The 9,646-nt window shown below is 34.1% G+C and overlaps 1 protein-coding gene and 1 pseudogene across 3 annotated transcripts in view; one reads left to right on the forward strand and one right to left on the reverse strand.

Annotated features, from left to right (window-relative positions):
* ZC3H12B (zinc finger CCCH-type containing 12B) overlaps positions 1-9,646 on the reverse strand; it is a 581,452-nt gene that overhangs the window by 155,630 nt on the left and 416,176 nt on the right. The window contains exon 1 of one of the 3 annotated variants that reach the window (XM_032846910.1): positions 4,588-4,742. The exons of the other annotated variants lie outside the window; for them this stretch is intronic. The gene's annotated coding sequence lies outside the window, so the exon portion shown is untranslated. Of the gene's footprint in view, positions 1-4,587; positions 4,743-9,646 lie in introns of those variants that run through there. 3 annotated transcript variants of the gene reach the window in all.
* Positions 6,588-8,684, forward strand: LOC116860733 (annotated as a pseudogene).

The raw sequence follows: 9,646 nt of genomic DNA on the forward strand, positions 1-9,646 counted from the left end.
TGTAAGTGAGGTATTAAGGTCCCCTACTATTATTGTATTATTATTGATTAGCTCTTTTATATTTGTTATTCACACTTTTAAAATATTTGGTTGCCCTAATTTTAGGTTCATAAATATTTAAAATTGTTAGATCTTCTTGTTGAATTTGTCCCTTTTGTGATTATATTAAAGAATGTAATATACATCTTTTACTACAAATGCCTGTTTTGTTTATTTAAGTAATCTCTGCACCACACGTGTGGCTCAAACACATGACAAGAGTCATATGCTCCACCAACTGAGGTATATTTCTGGGGCTTTTAAGATTATTTCATAGTTATCTAGTTGTGTTAGTGGGACAGGCAAGCCCAGGGTCCTCCTAATCTGCAACCATCTTCCTCTCTCAGTAATTATTCCATTGAATTCATTTCATACATTTAATCCACTTATTGTAAGGCTGGATACAATCACCTAGGCAGCTTAGTGTTGTGGAAAGAATATTGAGCTTAGAGACACACAGTCCAAACTTGGATTTCTGGTTATACCAGGTATTAGCTATGTGACTTTCTGCAAATTTTTCAGCCTCAATATTTTTAGAAAAGGTATTTTGAAGCTCTTACTTTATTATAATATTTGAGCCTTAGCTTCTTGTTTTCCTCTTCCAAGTATTTATTTATATTCCAGTTAGTTAACATACAGTGTAAAATTAGTTTCATGTATAGGATTTAGTGATTCATCACATACAACATCCAGTCCTCATCACACACACACAAAAAGTCCTCCATCTCCAACACCCATTTAACACATCTCCCTGCCTATCTCTCCTCCAGCAACCTCCAGTGTGTTACTTATACTTAAGAATAAGCTTTATGGTTTGTTGTTTCTTAAATTCTACATGAATGAAATCATATGGTGTTTATCTTTGTCTGACTGACATCTTCCTTAACATAACACTCTCTAATTCCATTCACATTATTGCAAATGGCAAGATTTCATTCTTTTTGATGTCTGAGAATACTCCATTACATATACATATGCCACATCTTCTTATATATTCATCAGTTGATGAACATTTGGGCTCTCTCCATTGTCTGGCTATTGTTGATAATGCTGCTATAAACATTGCAGTTCATGTACCCCTTCCAATCTGTCTTCTTTTATCCTTTCAGCAAATACTTATAGTGCAATTGCTGGGTCATAAGGTATCTCAATTTTTAACTTTTTGAGGAACCTCCATACTGTTTTCTATAGTGGCTGTACCAGTTTGCATTCCCACCAACAGTATAACAGAGTTTCCCTTTCTCTACATCCTCACCTACACTTGTGGTTTCTTGTCTTGTTAGTTTTAAGCACTCTGACAAGTATGTAGTGGTATATCATTGTAGTTTTGATTTGTATTTCCCTGATCATGGGGGATGTTGAGCATATTTTCATGTATCTATCAGTCATCTAGATGTCTTCTTTGGGAAAAAAAAGTGTCTATCCATGTCTTTTGACCATCTTTTAACTAGATTTTTTTTTTCTTGGAGTATGTAGATACTGACAAGTTTTTTATATGTTTTGGATATTTGCCCTTTATCAGATATGTCCTTTGTGAATACATTTTCCCATTCTAAAGGTTACTTTTAATTATGTTGATTGTTTCCTTTGCTTTCCAGAAGAGTTTTTACCTTTTTATCTCAGTTTTTCCCCATCGAGGATGATATTAGCTCTGGGTCTTTTGTATATAGCCTTTATGATGTTGAGGTATGCTCCCTATAGCCCCACTATGTTGAGGATTTTTTTTAGCAATAATAGATGTTTTACTTTATCAAATTCTTTCTCTGAATCCACTGAGAGTATAATATGATTCTTATACTTTCTTCTATTAATGTGGTGCAGCATATTGATCAATTTTTAAATATTAAACCACATTTACATTCCGGGAATAAATCCCATCTTATGGGGAATTATTCTTATAATATATTGTTGGATTAAATTTGCCAGTATTTTGCTGAGAATTTTTGCATCCATGTTCATTAGGGATAATGGCCCATAGTTCTCTTTTTGAGTGAGGGTCTTTGGTTTTGGAATCAGGGTAATGGTGGCCTGATAGAATGAGTTTGGAAGTTTTATTTCCATTTCTGATTTTTGGAACTGTTTGAGAAGAAATGGTATTAATTCTTCTTTAAATGTTTGGTAAAATTTGCCTGTGAGGCCATCCCAAGACTTTGGTTTGTTGAGAGTTTCTTGATTACTGATTCAATTTCTTTACTAGTTATTAGTCTGTTAAATTTTCTCTTTCTACTTGTTTTAGTTTGGTGATTTATATGTTTCTAAGAGTTTATCCTTTTCTTCCACATTGTCTGAATTATTGGCATACAATTTTTCATAATATTCTGTTGTAATTATTTGTATTTCTGCAGTGTCAGTTGTGATCTCTCCTCTTTCATTTATGATTTTATTTATGTGGGTCCTTTCTCTTATTTTCTGATTAAGTCTGGCTACGGGTTTATCAATTTTATTGATCTTTTTCAAAGAAACAGTTCCTCAGTCCTTTAGTGTTCCCTAAAAGGGAAAATATTTCCTTTTCCCTCACATTATGATGAAATTTTATTGTCTATAAAGTACATTCACGTTTATTATATCAAGTTATTCACACAAAACTATATGAGATATGGATTATTTCTGCCATATTAGAGATGAGAGAACTGAAGTTCAGATAGATGAGTGGCTATAGAAGTTATGGTATATATACAATAGAATATTACTCAGATGCAAAAAAGAATGAAATTTTGCCATTTTCAAAATATGGATGGAGCGAGAGAGTATAATGCTAAGTAAAATAAGTCAGTTAAAGAAAAATACCACAAAATTCACTCATATGTGGAATTTAAGAAAGAAAACAAATGATCAAAGTTAAAATGAGAGAGAAAGAGAAAGAGAGAGAGAGAAATGAAGAAACAGACTTTTTACTGTAGAGATCAAACTGATAGTTGTCAGAGGAGAAGAGGGTGGTGGGGATGGGTGAAATAGGTGATGGGGATTAAAGTGTACATTAATCATCATGAGCACTTAGCAATGTGCAGAATTCTTGAATTGTTATATTGTGCACCTGAAACTAATATAACACTGTATGTTATCTATATTGGAATTAAAATTTTAAAAAAACTTAATAAGGAGGGCATGTGTTGTGAAGAGCACTGGGTGTTATATGCAATTAGTGAATCATTGAACATTACACCAAAAACTAATGATGTACTACTATTTGTTGGCTAACTGAACATAATAAAAAAAAACTTAATAAATAAAACTGAGGCTCAGTGAGGCTAAATGAATTACCCAAATTTATCTTGTAAATAGGAGGCAGAACTAAAATTCAAATTCATTTTGTCTGTAAATCAAATGATCTTGCCACAATGCCACAGTTCCCAACAATTTTTTACATACTTAGTAAATTATAAAAAGAATATTAAAGATGTAATTAAAAGTTTAAACACCATGTGGAAGAACTTATAAAGGCTGTAGTTTAATAAAATTAAATCAATATTTCCACTTTTCTTGAAAATTATGACCTCAGCCTAGCAACTTCATATTAGACATGTCACCAGAGACAAGGGAAACAAAAGAAAAAATGAACTATTGTGACTTCTTGAAGACAAAAAACTTCTTCACAGTGAAGGAAACATAAACATTTCTAAATTATAAAAATAAGAGAGGCTTTAATTCCTTAGAGTGATCAAGTGTCCAAAAGTATGTGACATGAGTCTACAATCAGTTGAAATAAATGTTAACCTGTTGATTCAGCTAAATAAATTTAACAGATTTCATAATAGAAGTCTACATTTCTACACTTACCTGTTCTAGGTACATATACCTGCCCTAGAAAATTTGGTTTGCATTTACATACTATCTGAAGAAATTCAAAAAATAAATAAATAAATAAAAAGGAAGAGTGTCAGAATCATAGCTATTTCATTGCTTAGAATAGTTGCTTCTTTCTCTAGCATTGCTTTTTTCTTCAGGTGCATATATTGGAGTTGCTTAAGAATTTTCTGAATATACTATGTAAAAAACTTTCCTCAGAAAATTAAAATTAAATGGATGTTTAATTCTTCATAAGAAAACCATAAAATTGTACAGCAATAATTTTCTCTTAAATATTTTGTTCTCTCTACATACAATGTTAGAAGTCAGATAGTCCTGTGTCTAAAATACAACCCTGAACTTAATAGTTGCACAGTTTTTGTTAATCAAGTAATCTATTTAAGACTGTTTTATATGTGTAAAATGAAGATAATAGCACATACATCATAGAATTATTATGAAGATTAAATGGGATAACACATATTTTGGTACTTGATTAGTAAAGCTCAATAAATGATAGTTCATTTTCATTTACTCCCTCCTAAGTTTATTTCCTGTTAAAAAGCCTAAAAAGCTTTTCAGATTTCACTACCACTTTGACAGTTTTAATTTTCTGAAAGTAATCTTAATTTCCTTATAAAAATAGTCACAGCTATTACACAGATCATGGCAATCTTCTTGCAATATTCTGCTTTAATACACACACACACACACACACACACACACACACCCCTCAACAACAATAATCAGCAAAGTACCTACCTCTTAACATTTCCAATATCTGGCATATATCCTCGACCAGCTCAATTCTTCCTTGGAGGTCTATAGTCCACATCAGTATTTCTTACTTGTGTGGCTTATTCATCATATCATGGCTTTTATCCTTTGATGCTGAGTCAGAATTGTCAAAAATAATCCAAAGCCATGGAATGAGAGATTCCAATAGAGTTACATAAGCAGAAGGCAAACCTATGGTAAGAATTCAATAAATCATTCTCTGAAACACATTTTACCCAGTTCAGTACGACAGTCAGGACAGCAGAATATTTTGATCTCAAAGACTGATAGTTCTTTTCAATGTTTGTGCTAATCAGAGGTGTTTTTTTAATTTTTATTTAATTTTATTTTTTTATTTTCAGCATAACAGTATTCCTTGTTTTTGCACTACACCCAGTGCTCCATGAAATCCGTGCCCTCTCTAATACCCACCACCTGGTTCCCCCAACCTCCCACCCCCCACTGCTTCAAACCCCTCAGATTGTTTTTCAGAGTCCATAGTCTCTCATGGTTCACCTCCCCTTCCAATTTCCCTCAACTCCCTTCTCCTCTCTAACTCCCCTTGTTCTCCATGCTATTTGTTATGCTCCACAAATAAGTGAAACCATATGATAATTGACTCTCTCTGCTTGACTTATTTCACTCAGCATAATCTCTTCCAGTCCCGTCCATGTTGCTACAAAAGTTGGGTATTCATCCTTTCTGATAGAGGCATAATACTCCATAGTGTATATGGACCACATCTTCCTTATTCATTTGTCCGTTGAGGGGCATCTTGGTTCTTTCCACAGTTTGGCGACCGTAGCCATTGCTGCTATAAACATTGGGGTACAGATGGCCCTTCTTTTCACTACATCTGTATCTTTGGGGTAAATACCCAGTAGTGCAATTGCAGGGTCATTGGGAAGCTCTATTTTATATATATTGACTCAGAATCTTCCATAGGCCTAAGTGAACTTATCTTGTGACTACAGATAAGACTCAATCCAAAAGAACCATAGCCAAATTACCTGTATACACACACACACACACACACACACACACTAAAGAAAAATATATATGAACAGTGAATTCAAGGAGAGCTACTTTATCTACACTCTTCATTAAGTAGCAGAATGTTTCCAGATGGCTCTTATGTACAGTTTGATGATTAAGTATTACTATTCCTTCTTGATGATCTATGCAAAGTGAAGATCATAAATGTTAAAGGACTACAATTTATAATAAATATTAATTTTCCTAAACACCTGGAATGTATATTTCCACCTTAGAGAGACTTTTCTATTTTTTAGTTCACTTGCAGTCATATTAACTAAAAAGTCACACGTACAGTTTACAAGTTGGCAGAAACAAGAAAAACACTTGGATAAAACTAGCCTTGAACCTTCTTACTTATTCCCTTCTACCTCAAGATGAGTGAATCATCTTTCTGAAAAATTTAAAATGCTGAATTATTACATAACAAATTATCATTTTATAACTTTAAGATCTTAAAATATATTTCTCAACTAGAAGTTAGAGCATTAAACCATGGCCTAGGAGCAAAGTATGGCCTAACAAAGGTTTGTGGAGGTCCTCATCATTATCACCACTTACTAGCCTTATATATTTCTCTATTCCCTGAATATTTCTTTTAGTAGTGTGGTAGCTACACTCCCCAAACTTTAAATATGACCATACTATCCGATAAATAAAGTTTTTGTGTTGCTTCTTCATACCAGATGCAATCCAAAAGATGTAACTTCAGACATTGAAAAAACTGGAACTTATTGAACACTCTGATGGCTTGGAAGGATAATGGGAAATAATTCTTGAAGTTAAATATATCTTGGAAAATTAGGTTACTATATGAATAGGACATCTGAGTGAGTGATACTGGATAGAAGAAAAACTCAACTAAAATTCACAACAGGAGGAAATCTTCCTCTCACTTGCTTCCTACAACTTGCCTGAGTGCTGGCACACCCTGCTGTTGCCCCACAGAAATGCTTTGATTACCTGCAGTTCTTCCTGAAATTAGGCCAGTGTCCAGGACATTAGCTCATCTCATTCAGGCTTATTCCAAAGAAGTAAAATTTGGTGTAGATGCCTGAGCTTTAATGCTTCAATATGTAGACTTTTAGTTGATCTTGATAGCTCTTACTGTGGGGCCAAAGGGAAGAACAGTGATTATTGGAAAGAGTTGGAAAAAAACCCAAAGTATCAAAAGATGGTGTGACTGTTGCAAAGTCCATTGGCTTAAAGATAAATATAAAAATATTGGTACTAAACCTGTTCAAGATGTCAGTAACACAAATAAAGAGCCTGGTGATGGCACAACTACTTCTATTTTCCTGGCACACTCTATTGCCAAGGAAGGCTTAGAGATTATCAAAAGTGCTAATCCTGTGGAAATCAGGAGAGGTGTGATGTTAGCTCTTGATGCTATAATTGCTGAACTTAAGAACCAGTCTAAACTTGTGACAACCCCTGATGAAATTGCTCAGATTTCTACGATTTTTGCAAATGGAAACAAAGATGTGTAACATCATTTCTGATGCAATGAAAAAAAGCTAGAAGAACGGGAGTCATCATAGTAAAGGATGGAAAAGCACTAAACGATGAATTAGAAATTATTCAGGGCATGAAATTTGATTGAAATTGTATTTCTCCATACTTTATTAATACATCAAAAGGTCCTAATGTGAATTCCATTATTCTATATTCTATGGAGGTGAAAAGAAAGTTTCCAGAGTCCAAGACACTGTGTCTGCTCCTGAAATTACCAATGCTCCCCATTAACCCTTGGTCATAATCGCTAGATGTTGATGAAGAAGATCTGAATAAACTCATTTTGAATAGACTAAAAACTAGCCTTCTGGTTGTAGCAGTCAAAGCGCTAGGTTTTGGTGACAATGAAAAGAATCGGACTAAAGAGAAAGTAGTTGCTATTGGTGGTGCAGTGTTTGGAAAAGAAGGATTGACACTAAATCTTTTTTTTTAACTTTATTTTATTTTATCAGTGTTCCAAGATTCATTGTTTATGCATCGCACCCAGTGCTCAATGCAATACGTGCCCTCCTTAATACCAGGCTCACCCAACACCCCACCCCCCTCCCTTCCAAAACCCCCAGTTTGTTTCTCAGAGTCCGCAGTCTCTCATGGTTCATCTCTCCCTCCGATTTCCCCCAAGTCTTGAAATATTCAGCCTCATGACTTAGCAAAAGCTGGAGGGGTCATTGTGACCAAAGATGATGCCATGATCTTGAAAAGAAATTGTGACAAGGCTCAAATTGAAAATTGTCTTCAAGAAATCATCAAGCAGTTAGATATCACAACTAGTGAACATGAAAAGGAAAAACTGATTGAATGTCTGCCCAAACTTTCAGATAGAGTAGCTGTGCTGAAAGTTGATGGGACAAATGATATTGAAAAGAAAAACAGCTATGGTTTCCCTCAGTGCTACATGAGCTTCTGTTGAAGGCATTGTTCTGGGAAGGGATTGTGTCATGCTTTGAAGCATTCCAGCTTTGGAATCAATAATTCCGGCTTCTGGGGTATCCAGGTAGCTCACTTGGTTAAGCGGCTATGTTTGGCTTAGAACAAGATCTCAGTGTCCTAGGATCAAGCCGCATGTTGCATTGGACTCCATGCTCAGTGGACAGTCTGCTTCTCGCTCTCCTTTTGTCCCTCCCCCACTTATGCTCTCTCTCTCTCTCTCTCCCTCTCTCTCAAATAAATAAATAAAATCTTAAAAAAAATTAATTCCAGATCCTGAAGATCAAAAAACTGACATAGAAATTATTTAAACACTCAAAATTCCTGCAATGACCATTGCTAAGAATGTAGATACTGAAGGATCACTAATAATTGAGAAAATTATGCAAAGTTCCTCAGAAGATGGGTATGATGTTATGCTTAGAGGTTTTGTGAATATCATGGAAAAAGGAATAATTGACTCAACTAAGGTTGTAAGAACTGTTTTATTGGTTACTGCCAAAGTGGCCTCTCTGTCAAGTACAAGAGAAGATCTAGTCACTGAAATTCCTAAAGAACCTAGAATGGGTGGAATGGGATGTAGTATGGGAGGTGGCATATCCTAATTCTTATAATAGTATTTTATTGATAAACTGAGAGAGGAAGTTCAATGCAATTGATTCTCACCAATCACCAAGTTGATTCTCACTAACAACTTCAGACAAGTCAGCTGAAGGAAATGACTGAAGAAAAGCCTGGCTGATGTTTAAGAATATAACTATAACCAATACTTGCTGATTTCAGTTAACAACATATCACTGTTTAATGCTGTCTTTGTCAATGCCTACAGAAAATCTATTTCGTGTTTTTTAATAAAAACACATTTGTACATTCCTGATACCTAAATGCAAGAGCCATGTAACAAATGTGTTGCTTTCAACTGAAATCACTGAGGCATTTTTACAACTATTCTGTTAAATTTCGGATTTTAGTGATTGCCATCACCAGATGGAAAATTGAGAAGCAGCCTTTCTGTGGAGAGTAAGGATTATTGTGTCTAAAGTAGAAAAATAATCTAATTATATGACAATCTCTGTTAATAAAAATTTGTTTAAAGTTTTTTTTATTTTTAATTAAATTCAATTTAATTAACATATACTGTATTATTATTAGTTTCAGAGTTAGAATTTAGTGATTTATTAGTTGCATACAACACCCTATGCTCCTTACTTTAAGTGCCTTCCTAAAGCCTATCACCCAGTTACTGCAGCCCCATAATCACCTTCCCTTCAGCAACCCTCAGTTTGTTTCCTATAGTTGAGTCCCTTTTGAGAATTTGTCTCCATGTTTCATCTTATTTTATTTTTCCTTCCCTACCCCAAGTCCATCTCCTTTCCATCTTAAATTCCACATATGAGTGAAATCATACAGTATTTGTCTTTCTCTGAGTGAATTATATGCTTAGCATAATATCCTCTAGTTCTATCCATGCCATTGCAAATGGCAAAATTTCATTATTTTTGATGGCTGGGTAATGTATGTGTATATATATATATATATATATATATATATATATATATATATATAT

This window comes from Lontra canadensis, unplaced genomic scaffold (genome assembly GCF_010015895.1).
Source record: "Lontra canadensis isolate GAN:19392208 unplaced genomic scaffold, GSC_riverotter_1.0 scaffold183, whole genome shotgun sequence".
In the NCBI taxonomy this organism is placed as follows: domain Eukaryota; kingdom Metazoa; phylum Chordata; class Mammalia; order Carnivora; family Mustelidae; genus Lontra; species Lontra canadensis.